This window comes from Mya arenaria, chromosome 14 (assembly GCF_026914265.1).
Source record: "Mya arenaria isolate MELC-2E11 chromosome 14, ASM2691426v1".
Taxonomy (NCBI): domain Eukaryota; kingdom Metazoa; phylum Mollusca; class Bivalvia; order Myida; family Myidae; genus Mya; species Mya arenaria.
The window spans coordinates 57,364,800-57,382,199 of record NC_069135.1 but is presented as its reverse complement, the minus strand read 5'-3'; the positions used below and the strand labels follow the sequence as shown (position 1 = coordinate 57,382,199).

General features: G+C 35.6%; 1 protein-coding gene across 2 annotated transcripts in view; it reads left to right on the top strand.

Annotated features, from left to right (window-relative positions):
- The first annotated feature begins 10,962 nt into the window (after positions 1-10,962).
- The window catches only part of LOC128217328 (uncharacterized), a 123,173-nt gene continuing 116,735 nt past the window's right edge, over positions 10,963-17,400 (top strand). Inside the window, exons 1-5 of one of the 2 annotated variants that reach the window (XR_008258221.1) lie at positions 10,963-11,116; positions 11,900-12,899; positions 13,207-13,323; positions 13,442-13,560; positions 16,618-16,742. The gene's annotated coding sequence lies outside the window, so the exon portion shown is untranslated. The remainder of the gene's footprint in view (positions 11,117-11,899; positions 12,900-13,206; positions 13,324-13,441; positions 13,561-16,617; positions 16,743-17,400) is intronic. The other variant, XM_052924413.1, reaches the window with a different exon arrangement.

Below are 17,400 nucleotides of genomic sequence, written 5' to 3'. Positions count from 1 at the left end.
TAAATTTTAAAACAATTGTTTTGATGATTATATTACCATTTTTATTTTTATTTTAAAAATCAAGGAAAATTGAAATCAACATTTCTTACTGAACAGCAAATCGTATTCATACATGATGTTCAAAAACCACAATTACATAAAATAAAAACACACAAGTTTTAAACGTTTATAACAAAAAAGATAACATATGCACATCGTTTTCAGAAGTCTCATCTATTCATAACATTCAATGCAAATTGAGCCATTTGCGTTATCCTTTTTCAAAAAGCAAAACGTAATAAGCATTTTCTTTGAAGAATGTCAGCACGTTTCATTAATAAAATTAAGTTTTACTCATGCATGTACATCTGTAGCAAATATTTTAAAATTTAATCCACAATATGTTCAATCGAAATCCCTTTAACAGAAACTGTTGGCCCAAGTCTTTTCAAATACAAGTCGATAATTTTGTATTTATCGTCAGACATATTGTAATACTTTTGGCGTTCGCTGCCACGATAATTCTAATGGAGCGAAATTAATTAAAAACTGGTGATAACACTTTTGCTAAATACAAACATGGCAAACTTTTGAAACGTCAATAGTTTGCTGCTGATAGCTCACAAAAGTGTTTGTTTTAATATAAATGAAAGATAAATATTGAAAAGCTGTTTGATGGAAGTCAGTTTATTCAGTTTGAATAATTGATAACATTGATAAAAATACAAACATTTCAATACCCAGTTTGTAAATATAAGGAAATCTATTGTATACGAGATTGACAACTTTAATGATAAAAGCGCAAGCGCTTTCTTAGTTGTGGTTAAACATTGTAAGTATATACCTACAACAATAAATAGTTTTATATATTGTTGCACAAAGTCTGTCGACAATATAAATATGGTTTGGTGTCAAAAACTCCAGACTACAGAATCAAATATTTAATAAATTCATTAAAATAGTGAGCACTAGTGAATTAAATTCCCATTTTTGTATTAAAAATGCAACATATTTCTTTTAATACTTGTACTGTATCGTGTATTCATATATACTTGAAGGTAATAATCTACAACAAATACTTCTGAAATGATGGGTATATGTAGCATAAGTCTGGTTTCAATATAAGTCATGTCTGGTATAAATATTGAATATTCGTTGTTAGAAATTTAATGTTAATATTTGGAATTCACAAACCAAGTTGATGATCAAAGATAAGCAAACTCCTTTGAAACAAGTTTGATAGATAGTCGAGTCGGGTGGAACTGTCCGGAACGAGGTCACATATAAGATCAAGTACTTATTGACGTACGTAATATGGGTCAGGTCTGACAAATACTTTATACAAGCCTCAGCGTGTCTGCTATGGGTCAAGATTTACAGAGTATTTGATTTAAAAATACATATATGTGTATGATATGGGTCATATCTAATATACAGTTAAGCCATTTCTTTTATAAAACCCTGATTACTGGATAGAGGCCTCCCTCGTTCTAGCATATCTTCTGCAAGCCTGCCATAAATAATGATTTACACAATAATAACTCTTCTGTCGTGTAATTTAGTCTTGGAGATAGAAGCAAGCTTCTGTACAAAACGAACTTATTATTTATTTCTGTAAATATTGTTTAATTCTCTTAAGTAGCATGAAGGTATACTGTGTATAAGGTATTGTTGAATTCCGGCAACCGAATCTTAAATTACGGAATATATTGCACTTGATATACATGTTTCAACATCGGGTCTGTATTTTAATAAGAAAACAATATACCTGTATCTTCCGTGTTTGTCCACCCAGCGGAAAATGGTGTCGCTATTCTGAACGTATTTGATAAGGGGCGAGCACTCTTGTTCTGTTTTGGCCAAACTGAGGTGTCAGCGTAAACTTCTCTTTTTTTGTTATCGGGGATTGGAACACTTTTAGCCTTTTCTTGGTGTATGTTTTTGTTTTCGTTTGGGACTGCCTCTAGATAATCTTTTTCAGAATCACTTAAGTTGTCGATATTGTCTTCTGAATTATTTTCAACAAATGTTAAAGAGGCGCGCTCGGATAATGTCTCGGACGCCCGAGATTTTAACGTTACACCGTCATCATATGGTGGAATTATATCAACTGAAGAAACATCAAGATTTATGTCTAAATTAAGCATCCAGTTTGGAATATTAGCTGATGGTGCAGACTTTGCGCGTGAGGTTTTATTAATACTTTTTCGGATAGCCTCAATAGTTGAGAGTTCCTGATAATATGACGTCACTTTCTGTTGTTCGTTCTGCTCAGAGCAGGTCTCATGTCGACCGAAATCCTTCACTGCTGAGTCATGACTGTAAGTTGGGTGAAACTGAGGTTCTGTTGCTCGTGACATCGGAGCATTCTCTGGTGGTATTTTACGTTTGTCTTGCAAACGTTGGCGCTTGTTAGAATTCCGTTCGCGTGCACCAGGATGACGTTCCTTCCGATCAACATTTCGCGGCCTTAATTGGGCGTATACGTCAGAATTTACAAAAAGCATATTCTGTAAATACAAACGTAAAAGAAGTTTGTCATAAGAATGGTCAAAAGAGCAAATAACATAAACACTAAATAACCCCTCGATAGTTTGGCGTATACTTCAGATGTTACAATTAGCATATTTTGTTAATATAAATGCTATAGAAGTTTTTCAAATGAAAGGTAAAATTGACAGACATCATTTACATTATCCACAGGACAAATCAATTTGAGTGCTTTATAGGTCATTATTGCAACTAAAAGGCAACGATACAAAGGACATTCCTCCATTTTCACATCAAACTTCGATGGCATAGATGTGCCATTTGTGAAATATATATTTATCTCGTTTCCACGACTTAGTGCGACATGGCCACGGCTTTCTACCTAGTTCCTACGATTTAGTAATCTCGTGTCATAATTCAACGATTTACTAACTCGTTCCCACAACATGGTACGTCATGGCCGCGACTTAGAGATTACCAAGTCGTGGGTATGACAAAATTAAGCCATTCTTACTTCTGAGAACTAGTTATTAAGTCATGGCCAAGGGAAAAATCAACCCCTATGCCATCGATCACTTGTTGATCGGATCAGTCGTAAGGTCAAAGCTAGGGGGAGGGGGTGGGGAGAATTATAGATTGAAAAATTGCCACGGAGTTATTAAGCTTTCCAATTACTCCCACTTTATTCACATGTCATTTTGGAAGAATGAAGGTGCATCTTCTAGTTTTAGACACTTTAATAATTGTACAAAAATGGTGTTATTTTGTATAATGAAATGACAAAACTGTTCACATCTGCCGTACAATTATTTTTGTGAATAGACAGTCTGTCATTGTTGATTTAAAAAAGTTGAATCAGTATAATTATACTGTCACTCGACAAAATAAAATCTCAAACCCTATGCTGCCGTTAAAAAGTTAAAAGTATGCATTCACCAATTAAACGTGCGAAACGCTTGCGACACTACAGGTTTATTTATTTTGGAAAATTAATACTTATAACATTTGAACATTACAACATAAACAAAACACAAAACAAAATTCAACATACGTTTATATCGGAAATCCTTATTACCTGCACACTTTGTCAATTATCATTCCGAATTCAATTGAAATTGGTAATGTTCAGAAGGACGGCTTTAAACCTCAACTCAACTTTATCGATAATCTACTATGGGTAGCAATATATAAATCACATCTACTCTGTGACGGCGGTTTAATCAAACACATCATAAAAGTGGTAAATCAATAACCTGTTTAGGTTTTAAACTAAATATTTAAATGCATTTACTTTGTTTGCGGGGTTTTGATAAGCTTTTTATACAAATTTAAATAACAAATCCAACATTGTGGTTGTATGTTATTCAAATTGAATTGATCATGTTCCATTATAGTTGCGTTGCATTTAATGTCTAGGCGTTTTGGGTTTTTTTGAAAACTAAATCATATTAAGCTTAAGCCCTTTACAACTCATATAGGCAAAAATTGTTATTTGATATTTAATGTACGAAATAAGAAAAGTTAATCGTAACTATCATAAAATAATTTCGATCGCAAGTCACTTTCACCCAAATTCTGTTATACGGGACTTGTATGAATACTTAGAACCTGGTTAAAGAAATGTATAGCTTGTTAATCCTAAGCCATGTAACACCTGTGTATTGCCCTTATGTCGGAGCACCATGTGTGTTTGATTTGGAATATGCCTTTTATATTGTCATGGTGTTGGAGCATCACCAGTGTATTTCCCAGATGTCGTACCATCACATGTATATTGCTCAGGTGTTGGAGCATCTACACTGTAAACCGATGGTGTTGGAGCATCACCTGTGTATTGCCTAGATGTTTGAACATCACTTGTGTATTACCCTGGTGTTGGGGCATCCCTTTTGTATTGCCCTTGTGTTGGAGCATCACTTGTGTATTGCCCTGGTGTTGGAGCATCACTTGTGTATTGCCCTGGTGTTGGAGCATCACCTGTGTAGTGCACTGGTCTTGGAGCATTACCTGTGTATTGCTCTGGTGTTGGAACATTACCTGTGTGTTGCCATGGTGTTAAAGCATCACATGTGTTTTGCCCTGGTGTTGGAGCTTCACCTGTGTATTGCCTAGGTGTTTGAGTATCAAGTGTGTATTGCCCTGGTATTGGATCATCACCAGTGTATTGTCCTTGTGTTGGAGTATTACTTGTGTATTGCCCTTGTGTTGGAGCATCACCTGTGTATTGCCCTTGTGTTTGAGTACTACCTGTGTATTGCCTTTGTGTTGGAGCATAATCTTTGTGTTGATTGCCCAGGTGGAGTTGGAAAACCCCTTTGTATTGCTCTAGGTTGAAGAATGCCCTATGTATTGTCCTCTTTACAAGGTATCCCCTTGGATCTGTTCTTGTGTCGGAGAAACTAATTTGTATTGCTTGACGTTTGATAAACCCCTGCTTATAGCCCTGATGTTGGAGCATCCCTCATGTGAATCCGATGTGTAGGATAATCTCTGGTGTATTGTCCTGGTGTCGGAATATCCCATGTGTGTTGCCATGGTGTCTTTTTCCCATCTGTATCACTATTAAGTCGGGAATCACCTGTTTATTGCCCTGGTGAATGTGCTGAGCTGCCATCTTTTTGTTTGACCTCGGCCATCGGGTGTATATGCGAAACGGCCATCTAGGTGTTTGCCCCGACCATCGGACGAACGTGCGGAACTGCCAATTGTTTGTATGACCTCGGCCATTAGGTGAATGTACAAAACGGCCGCCTGTTTGTACGACCTCGGGTAACGAATAAATATGCGAAACGGCCACCTTTATGTGTATGAACTCAGCCATCTGGTGAATCTGCAAAACGGCCACCTGAGTGTGGGTGATTTCAGCCATCGGCTGAATCTGCAAAGCGACCACCTGAATGAATGCAACATATTTTGTTGTACGTTACATCCGCAGGAACATAATGCCCCCTAAATGCTGCACTTTTAGTGACATTACGAGCACTTAATGCTGCACCATCAGTGACATAACGCCCCATAATTCCTGCTTCAACAATGACATTACGCATCCTTAATGATGCGCCAACAGTGAAATTACGAGCCCTGATGCTGTACTAACAGTGACATTACGAACCCCTAATGCTGCACCACCATGACATTACAAGCCCGTAATGCTGAACCATCAGTGACATTACGAGCTCTTATTGCTGCACCACCATTGACATTACGAGCCCTTAATGCTGCATCATCAGTGACATTATGAGCCCTTTATGCTGTACCATCAGTGACATTACGAGCCCTTAATGCTGCAGCACCTGTGACATTACGAGCACTTAATGCTGCATCATCAGTGACATTACGAGCCCTTTATGCTACACCATAAGTGACATTTCAAGCCCTTAATGTTGCATCACCACTGACATTACGAGCCCTTAATTCTGCACCACCAATGACATTACGAGCCCTAAATGCTGCACCACCAGTGACATTACGAGCCCTTAATGCTGCATCACCAGTGACATTAAGAGCCCTAAATGCTGAATCACCAGTGACATTACGAGCCCTTAATGCTGCATCATCAGTGACATTAAGCCTTAATGCTGCACCACCAGTGACATTACGAGCCTCATAATTCCTGCATCAGCAATGACGCTTCTAGCCCTTAATGCTGCACCACCAGTGACATTACGCCCCATAATTCCTGTATCAGCAAAGACATTACGAGCCCGTAATGCTACATTACAATGACAATACGCCCCTAACATATGATTTATTAAAAATAATACGATGTTTTAATATTATAAAAAAGAATGAATAAATGTCGAAAACAACTGTTCTTATGAAGGATACCGACTTGAATTTGCAGATAACGCGTTATTTCTACCTTATGAGACCAAAGTAGAGCACAGAAAATCTTTTAGCATTCCCATATTTAATATGTTTGCGTTGTCAGCTATTTTATACACTATTTCAATCCTGTTATTAGTAATTAATACTTTCCATAAATGCATTATTCAGAGAAGTTAAAGTTTTATCACTCAAAATGTATGTTTCTAATACAAGTGCATATTTAAAAAAATAAAAATGGTCACTATAAGCATTTCACTTTTCGAGGGTGAATGAAGGTCCACTCACTGCCACTTATCCGAAAAACAACCTCTGCGTCAGATTTGTTTTGACACTAATATGTCAGCCAAAGATTTTGTATTCGAAGTCAGATCTAATAGCTTAATGATTAGGAAGGTCTCTTCGCTGCGCTCACTCGACCCATTAAAATCATTAAGATTATGATCCTCACATCCTGAGCTGTACAGATGTCGTCATGACCCTTTTCTTATATGACCACGCCCATCCTATGTCACTACATGTATATTGGTCAAAACTGATATTAAAACAGTGAAACAAATCAGAACAGGCATTGCTATACCCTCTTTGCAACTGTAACTGAACCGTCTTATTTAACGAGTTGTGGTAGCCGCACGGGCGGTGTCATGAACCCTCAGGTTCGACACAGGGCAAAGGTTGGGAATGAAAAACGACTGAGAAGTGTTCATTTTCAATACAATCCATTCAAAATTCAAGTAATTCAAATGGCAATAATAATGTATCAAAGTTATAAATAGGAAACTATAAGTACCTTAGTCAGTTTCAAATAATTTCGCCGAGTGTCACAATCAACAGTTCAGTATCATAAAATAAAAAAAAACCTCTTAAGTAAATGATTTCTAACTGCATAAAATTGATCAGCAGAGAAATTTCAAATCTCAGGAACAATAAATAGTTTTAGATTGAATACCTGCTGTAAAACAACGTGAATGGTCCATAGGGAATCCACGCACTTACTAAACAAAGCTCGAAGTCGGAAATGAAAAAGTGAAGAAATCGTCTGAGGACAGATAACTTCAAGAAAATGATTCATTCGGTTTTTAAGTAGATAGAAAAACCAGTCCAAGTATGGTTTTTGTTTGTTTATTTGAGTTTATCAAGGTATGACCGTGCCTATTGGCTGCATTATGGCTTGTCCCCGCCGTGACGCCATCACGACTTAAATTGTGATTAAATGCCATAAGTGACATGAGATAAAAGAGATAGCAATTTGCAGTCAAATCCAGACACTGGGAGGCTTTGAGAAACAGAATGAGATACAAGAGATCCGGGTGCGATAACCTAGCTCTTTGCGAAGAGACCCTTTTTTAACGTGCTCGGTGTAAAGCACCGATACACAGGATACAACATTCCTGGGTTGTATACACCATTTTACCAAGAACTACCATTTAAATGCCGAGCGTCAGGCAAGGGAGCTACTTTTAACGTCTTGCGGTATGACGCGGCCTTCAGCCAATCAATTTTCAGAATAGACTTCCGCTGTACGTCGACCCAAGTATGGTTTGTAAAATATGAATATAAATATACATAGCACAGTTTAATTTGGTTATTAAATCAATTAAAAGACAAAGCTAAACAATTGTATAACAAGGTAAGTAATTAAATAGTATTCTAGTGACATAAAAATTTCAAAACAACCTATATAAAGTATTCTATCTCATATTTGATTTCCAAAATAAGCACATTTCCCAATGGATAATTTACGAACAGAATTAGATGCTTGAACAAGTTTTGCATGAACAGTTATTAATAGCCAGCTGATGCTTAACTCTGAATGTAACATTCAATGGCAAAAAATAGCTTATTTTTTTATGAAATTAAAGAAGTTATAAATTGTCAATCATACTAAACATGAATAAAATCGAGATAAATGTAATTAACATTTATGTCATTAGATAAACGGAAAAATATCGTAACATATACCGAAGAATCAGTTTTCATTACAGACTTCCGTTATATTGTGTTGGTAGAACCCCGTACACAACCAATCTTGCATTCTAAATTTCAATCTTAATAATAATGTTTAACATACATGCATTTCACGACATTGGATGCAGTATGAAATGCATACAACAAAGAAATAGACTAACGCATACAACATAGGCAAAGAAGGGCTTTCAACTTTGCATACAACATACACAAAGAATGTTGTTAAGAAGCGCATACAATGTAGAGTATGAAGAATATTGACATTGCAATTTTATTGTTTAAATCAATAAATTATTATGTTTATGGTTTAAGTCAAATGAAGAATAGTTTATTCACTCTTACTTTGAATTTTGCTTTAAGAATTAAAACAAAATTGATTGTTTTTGTTTTGTTTAAATAATGACAAGAACCTCATTTCAAATAATTTAAATTGGATAACCTCCCTTATCAATTAAGTTGCTACTTTCGTTTTTGAAGACGCCTAAAATTCGTTGACTCTCTCTCTCTCTCCAAACAGCAAATGTTAAAATCATTGGCGGCAACCACATTAGAATGAAATGAGCTGTATACTTAGATATTCGAGAAACTATCAAAAAGGACTTGCTTTCAACAGTCAACAAAATGAAGTTTAAAATATTATTTTCAAAACCTTAAAATATGCCTATAATACCAACGATCGTTATCCGATAACCATGACTTTTATTAAGAATAAATATCGGACCTTGTGATACCGATATCGATTATCTGATCTAATATATATAGCCAGGAATTCACATAACTGAATTTTGGTATGCCGGTAGATATAAAAGGTGAATTTCGAGCTCATATTGAAATTCATATAACAGACCTCTTACTCTATTGTTTCCGAAGTAACGTGTGTATATTAAAACGGTATAATTTTGTTTGTATCGGAGGATTAGCTTTGGAAAACCAGAATATTTATTATTCCGGACTAAAACTATTGATCACTCTACCTGGTATCAACATTATCGGATACCGGATACCGGGTTTTAGCAATACCCATGATAACCTCCCTTATTTCTTATCAAGAAAGTGGCCAAACTCCGCGCAGTGTTACTTCCCTTGCAGTACAGTAATAATAATGATAGAAACGGCACGTGATTGCAATTTACAAAATGGACGGAACACCTTTAAAAGAAATTCCAGCAACATGTTTCATTTGTTTAGAAAATAAACGATTTTATTCCATAAAAGGAAAAAATGCAAAACGTTCGATACATGTCTGAATAGCTAACAACACATCCATGTTGATATTGTAATTTGTAAATCCTACTTTCAATTTGAAAAAAGACCGAACATTTCCGAATGTTTTTTTTAATTGTTATTTTTTTATAAAACATATTATGCCTATCAACTGGCGTAAAGTAATTATTTAAGAAAGGATATAAGAATAAATATATATGATTAAAAAAAATGCCATTAAAAGTTTTCATCCAATTTTGGATGAAAATCTTGTGGTGGCAGTGATTACTGTACTGCAAGGGAAGTAACACTGCGCGGAGTTTGGAAAGTTGCTACTTTCGGTTTTGAAGTCACATTAATTACGTTGACTCTCCCTCTCTCTCCAAACAGCGAATATTAAAATCATTGACGACAACCACATTTGACCTGATAGCAGATTTTACCAATGAAAGTCATCATGCACATATGTGTAACGGGTTCTACCAATTCACTATGACGGAAGTAAATGATTCATTGGGAAAAGTGTTTATTATTAATATATAAATGGATTAGTTTTCTTTAAGTAGCTTGTTTGGAATAAAGTATATCATTAAAATGTTTTATAATTAGCAACCTATAGGCTTGTTATAAAGATGTTTAGCTTTGTCTTTTGGTTGATTTTATAATCAAATTAAACTATGCTACTTGCATTAATATTCATATTTTATAAACCATACTTGGATTGGTTTTTCTTTCTATTTAAAGACCGACTGAATTCGTTTTCAGGAAGTTATCTGTCCTCTGACGGTATCTTCACCCTTTTTACATTTTTGGACTCTGTCAAGGTAGTGTGTGGTTTTCCTGTGGGCCACTCACATTTTCATATAGGTTTATTAATTTAAAACTTGATTATTGTAACTGAGATGTGAAAGTTTTCTAATTTTTGATAATTATAAATAAATTACTTGGAGTTTAGCTTTTTAAACTGTGTTTATCAATATTTGACACTACAGAATTGTTTTAACCTTACAACATAAAGTTGCATTATGGCTTGCCTGAGCAGCTAGGTGTAGCTTGGACATTTGTTAGTTTCATAGTTGTTTTTGTTTTACTGTGTTATTTCCATTTGAATATAATTAATGAACTTAAATTCTTGAATAGATTGTATAAAAAAAAAATGAAAACATCTCAGTTGTTTTTCACGCCCTACCTCCCTGCCTTTGCCCTGTGTCGAACCTGAGGGTTTTTGTAACCGCCCGTGCGGCTTACTACCACTCGTTGAGGTTCGGTTACATATGCAGGTTTATACATTAAAACAAGTAAATCTTCAAGCAGGCTTTCTAAAAACCGACAAATCGAATAATCATTACTTCAATCGGTAATAAATAGCGGACCATGATATACCGGGATTTATCATCTGATCTTATTGATAACGCAGCCCGGTATCAACATAACTCGGGTACCGGATACCGGGTTTTAGCACCAACCATGATAACCTCCCTTATTTGTTATCAAGGAAGTAACAACTTTCGTTTTTGAAGATGCCAGAAATTCGTTGACTATCCAAACTGCAACTATTTAAATAATACAACCACATAAGAACGTAATGAGTTGTGTACTTAAGATATTCGAGTAACTATCGGAACGGACTGGCTTTCAACAGTCAACAAAAGTAAGTATAAAATAGTATTTTTTTTTATCAGGGGCGGTGCCAGGATTTAAATTTATTGAGTGCACACTTGGGATAGCCACAATAATTGGCGTTCAGAAAAAAAACTTTTATATCAGTGGGCATTGTTATGTTTATATGTGGCCATCATAAATATATTATAAAGACTATGGCATCTATTTATATGGACCTGATTTTGGGGTCAAAAATTAGAACGTGCAGCCCGGCTTCACCAAAAACGAATAAAAAGGCTCGCAACTATTTGGGGTATTGGGCCGTCCTTAAACATTTTGGCCACCTTCATTCTGAAATAAAAATATTGTAGTTTGTGTTTCCAAAGCTGGTCGCTTTGATGGTTAAGGTACTTTTTATACCTAATCTCTACCTCCTTATTTTAAATCTGTTTTAAAAAAAGTACTGTTTCTTTCACAACTTTTACTGACATTATTGCAGCTTAATGTCTAGGTCCTCAGAGTAGGGGTTTGACATTAATGGATGGATGGATGGATGGATGGATGATGTATGGATGGATGGATGGATGGATGGATGGATGGATGGAGCAACGCCTCAGGAACCGCTATTTGTCCAATTTAATAATCATTTTCTACCATTAAATAGAAGTTAGTTTTACTTATAATAAAGACTATACCTCGTAAAGAACTGGATTAGCCAAGTGTTAATATGACAATGAGAATATGTTGTTTTTTTATATTAAAGACCATTCCTCAATAAGAACTAAATTAGCAAAAAGTATATTTGACAATGAAAATATGTTTTTGAACACAGGATGGATGCAGTTCCAGGGAGAATCGCACCCGAGGCTATAGGGTCTTCCCATGACCACACTTATTGTCAGCCATGTGCTGAGGATGGGAAGAGAATCCTTCCTGATGCCTTCTGTACCGTCTGCAATGAGTTTTTGTGTCCCACTTGCGCCCGGGTACACAGGAACATGAAGCTGACCAAGAGCCACGTCCTTCAGGACAAGAGCAGTATGCCTTCTTCATTCCATGCTCATAGTGAGGATGATACGTTTACAGAGACATGTCAGTTCCATACTAAAGATTTCATTAAATATTACTGTCTCCATCACGAGGCACTTCTATGTGGAGAATGTTTGGCTGACAAAACCCACCGCTCATGTATTATTGAAAGGATTTCTCAACTTGCAAAACGATACGACAAGGGTACAGAATACAACAGCCTGAAAACAGGACTTGTCCAGGCGGCCAATTACATTGGCAAACTATCACACGACGTACAGGCGGTCATGAAATCAGTTGACGGAGAAAGCCTTACCAATATCAATGAGTTTCGCATATTTAGGAATGAAATTAAACAGCACCTGGATAAAAGGGAAAACGAACTCTTGGCAGAAATTGATGAGATAAAACGAACATCCAAGACACTTTTAAATGAACTGAAATCACAATGCACGAACATGAAATCATCCATCGAGAAACTTAAGACTCGGAGGTACAAGAACAGGACGACAACTGCAATCGGCTGTTAATAGTAGGAAAGCGAGCTTTAAAAGAGCTGGCTGGTCTCCAGGCAGCCATGGAAGAGGTGAGCAGGAGGAGTGAAGTTCCCCGATACAAGTTTCACAGGGACTCTGCAACTGAGCAGTTAATAGCTTCAGAAATAGCAATAGGATGGCTGGAAGTGGGCGAATCGACATCGGCGTTTTGGCTGCAGCAAAGACAACAGCAGACGAAGCATGAACAACGACAACAGGATACGATGCAACAACACCAAAAACACATGAAAGCTGAATCACATAAAGGTTTGCGAACAACCACTGATTAATTTTACATTTCCTAAGTAATGCCGTTTATAAGTCTTATTTCAAAAGCCCGTTGACGTCGCTCAAGCTTACCAGGCACGTTAACGTTCCGTTAAAAAAAAATATGGTGTAAATTCACCAAGTGCTTTACAAAAATAGCAGATTGAAATACTTCGACAAATAATATTTCGCAAATAAAATTGAGATCCAAATGAACTTAAGGCATCTATTTTTAATGATGTATACTTTATTGTTTGGGTAAAACAACACGGTGTATATTTTTTATCTGTACCAATCATAATTCCAGGCGAATCAACTGCTGCTGCAGGGCAGCAAGAACGACAACAACAGAAGGAGCAGCAACCACGGCAACTCGAGGCGATGCAGCAACAACACAAACACATGCAAGGTGTATCACCAAAAGGTTTGTGTACAGCCACACACAAAAAAAACTTAAGGCATCTATTTTGAATGATATATACTTTATTGTTAAGGTAAAATAATAAGTGTATATTCTTTATCTGTACCAATCATAATTCCAGGCGAATCAACTACTGCTGCAGGGCAGCAAGAATGAAACAACAACAGAATGAGCAGCAACCACGGCAACTCGAGACGATGCAGCAACAACAAAAATACATGCAAGGTGTATCACCAAAAGGTTTGTGTACAACCACAGATAAATTTGACATTGCCCTATGTAGTACAGTCTGTTTTCAAAAGCCTTTTGATGTCGCTCAAGATAACCAGGCACGTTGACGCTGAGTTAAAAGATATGTTGTAAAGTACTTAACAAAAGCAAAATAATTAAGTACTACGACAAATAATATTATGCAAATGAAATTAAGATCCAAATAAACTTAAGGCATATATCTTGGAATGCTATAAGCCATTATTATGTGGGTATTACAATATGGTATTTATACGAATTTCACTTCTGTCAGTGGAACATGGCTGTATTCTACTCTGCTGACGTCACATCACAAAAAAATGCATTCGGAACGCCTCGGCCATTTTCATCGAAAACAACCTCGGATTTATATCGACTGTTCACATACTCAAAATTGGAATGTTTGCTGCAAGTAGATCGCGTAGTAATTTAATTTAGCAGTTAATGACTTAAAATCTTGGGAATCTTTACTATGTTTGCAATAATACACTTCACTGGTAATCAATTTAAACTTGATAATTGATAAAACTCTGAATCACTAAATTTATGATGATTTAATTAAAAAAATACGAACTACTTCTACTGATACACCAGCATACATCCGAGGTTGTTTTCGGAAAAAAGGCCGAGGAGCTCCGAATGAAATAAATGTGAGAATGTTGAAATGACGTCATTAAACAAAATATTGCTTAATTAAAATTGCATTTATAATGAGAACATGTGACATTTAGCCAGGAATATAATTAATAAAAGGCTGACTTATATTGCTTTTTTATCCGGAATATAGTATTCAGTGTGTGCATACCATATGATAAATTACGTCATATATGCTACGTCGGAAGGCACCATTTGGCTTAAAATAAAGACTACAATCAAAGATAACGTTTATTTTACTACACCATTATAAGTAAAACAAAGGGCAGTATGTGCCGCTTAAAGAGCACCGCCTCCATTTTAATACCGAAGTTTGATAGGGTGATTAGTTTCACTCAGTTTTACAATACGGCCGTCTGACGAAACATGAATATCACTTATTGTTTGTGATTTTATGTTCTATGTCTTTGGCGTTAACCCAGTGCCAGTAAACCGGGTTTATGTTTAAACTTTTTGCTACTGAGCTTGTTTCTGTAGCTTTTTAATAGTGAATGTTTGTGCTTTTCTTGTGTTACAGTGTATGTACTCTAAAAGTAACTTCTCGAAATTGTTACTATATTTTACTTAGAACTGAATCTGTGTGTATGTATTGATTTAAACGTTATGTGAATATAGGAAATGAGAACAAAATGACATCATTTTCAAATCAGCCTTAATACTATTTTTACTAAGCATAGACTGGTCATCTACAAGAACAAATAACTTTTTTAAAACAAGTTTAATTGTTCATTCCAAACATCTCTTCAGGGTCATCGGTTGTAAGTTTTTGTTCAATATTTAATTAATTATCTACGGTGTTTCGTTTCTAGTGCAGGTCTTGGTTTTTTTTGTTTGAAACATCAAATGAAATATTTTACATTATCACACTTTTTTTAAGATGGTACAAACATCGTTGCCATCATAGGCGGCAGAATTTGTCTGTGATTGTTTGGTGTATATCAGGCATTTTTCTTTAGTACCAACGGGTCCGACTATCGGACACATTCCCAAAGCAAAATTAAAAATATTTTTCTCAGTCTTTAGAAAAAAAATCCAAATCAAACTAAAAAAGCAATAAAAATCAATGAATTATGAAAGTCTTTTACCTGAACTTGTTCATTTAACATCTTGATAATTATGTGATGATAAGTTGTGTGGATTATTTAATTCTGAATCGTTGATTTTCATCACATTCAGGGATCAGTATGTAATATTATCTGTCATGATTTATTGCAATATACATTTACACCCAATGGATTGATATTTCAACCGTTTCAGGTCATTTGACAGCGAGAAGAAACTAATATTTAATAATTACCTCATTCGCAAGAGTGTGAAAAGCTTGTTCTTTTAACTTTAAAAGTTCCAATCTGAAAAGCTTGTTCTTTTAACTTTAAAAGTTCCAAGTTCAGGCATTTTTCGTAACAACCCTTTTTATTCCGCAAAATGTCTAGAGTCTTTTTCCGAAAATGGGCAGAAAAGCCCTGTTTATTTCTATTATCAGAAGATCTCATCAATGGCGATATTTTAAGTCAGAATTTGTTTGATATATTTGGTTTCTTTGTTACATAGCTGCTATCATTGAAGACAAAATCAGTCAGAGATTGCTTGATATAATAATTAGACAGTCTCTGTGTTACACCATTGCATTCATAGGCGGCAGTACTAGTTAAAGATTTTTTAAGATATAAATCTACTATTAGAAGGTCTCTCTGTTATATTGTTGCTGTCATAGGCGACAGTATCAGTCAGAGATTGTTTAATATATTTATATAAATTATGGTAAGAAGGTCCTGTATTATATCATATCTAGCATAGGCGGCAATTTCAGTCAGAGGTTGTTTTATATATTTATATAAATTATGATAAGAAGCCGCTGTATTAATAATATATGTCATGTCGTCACCTTGGTGCAATAACTCAATAACTGCATATAGAAATAGAAGCAGATATTGAGTTCTTGCACTAAGGTGACGATGTGTTCCCGTTGCGGATAGAAAAATACGACCCGAGGGCACCTGCGTTGCCAGGTAACGAGGCTTCCCGAGTTACCGGCTACGCAGCGTGCCCGAGGGTCGTATTTTTCTATCAGGAACGGACACACATGATAGATATTTTTTCTAGCATACATGCATTATATTTTTTGGTTAAGAAAATACATAAAAAGCGCATTTTTGTACCTATCACCAAAAAGCGCGTGCGATCATGTTAACTGACGTCATGAGGCGCAGTAATTTGTATTCACTGCATACGTCAATTAGTTCCTTCGACAACACGTATTTTAAGGGTTATTTTGTTTTGTTTTTTAAAGTATATTTTTGTGAAGTTAATGTTAATAAAACTCATCTATTTAAATCTCATAATTATGATTACATAAAGTGTATTATAAAAGAAATTTAAATTATTACGTCACAGCGCGTGACTCTTCTGGCATGGGGGATGCCAGATGGAGTTTTCCAGCACGGCTGAATTCACCGGAAATGCCTATCCAGTGTGCCAGAATATATCATATCTAGCATAGGCGGCAGTTTCAGTCAGAGGTTGTTAAGTATTGTATATATATTATTATGAACATATCAGCGTATACCTATGGTTACACCGTATAATTCTCTGGGTGATACTGCTACCTATGGTTACACTGTATACTCCTCTGGCTGATACTGCTACCTATTGTTACACCGTATACTCCTCTTTCGGATACTGCCCTCTATGCATACAACATATACTTCTTTTACCGATAACTCCCCTAATGGTCACGATGTTAACTTCTCTGACTGATACTGCCCCCTATAGTTACAACGTATTCTTTCTGACTGATTCTGCCACTTATGGTTACAACGTACTTCTCTGATTGAAACTGTCCCCTTTTGCCACAACGTATGCTTCTTTGACTGATACTGCCCCAAGGGTTGCGCCGCATACCTCTTAAGGATACTCCTCCTAGGCTTAATCTATATATTCATTTCAGTATAATTTGATAACATTTGAGTGTACAACATTTTTATCACCAAAACTAAGTTTCAAATATATCTATACAATTTAATTATAGATTTGCAAACAATCCAAGAAGATGTATTTTAAAGCTTCAAATATCTCTTTGTGTACATTCCCATTTTTCCCATTGTTTCATTCATGCACGTTCCATCAAGGTCATAAACACATCTTTAGATACATGCGTTTACTATGAACATATCTTCG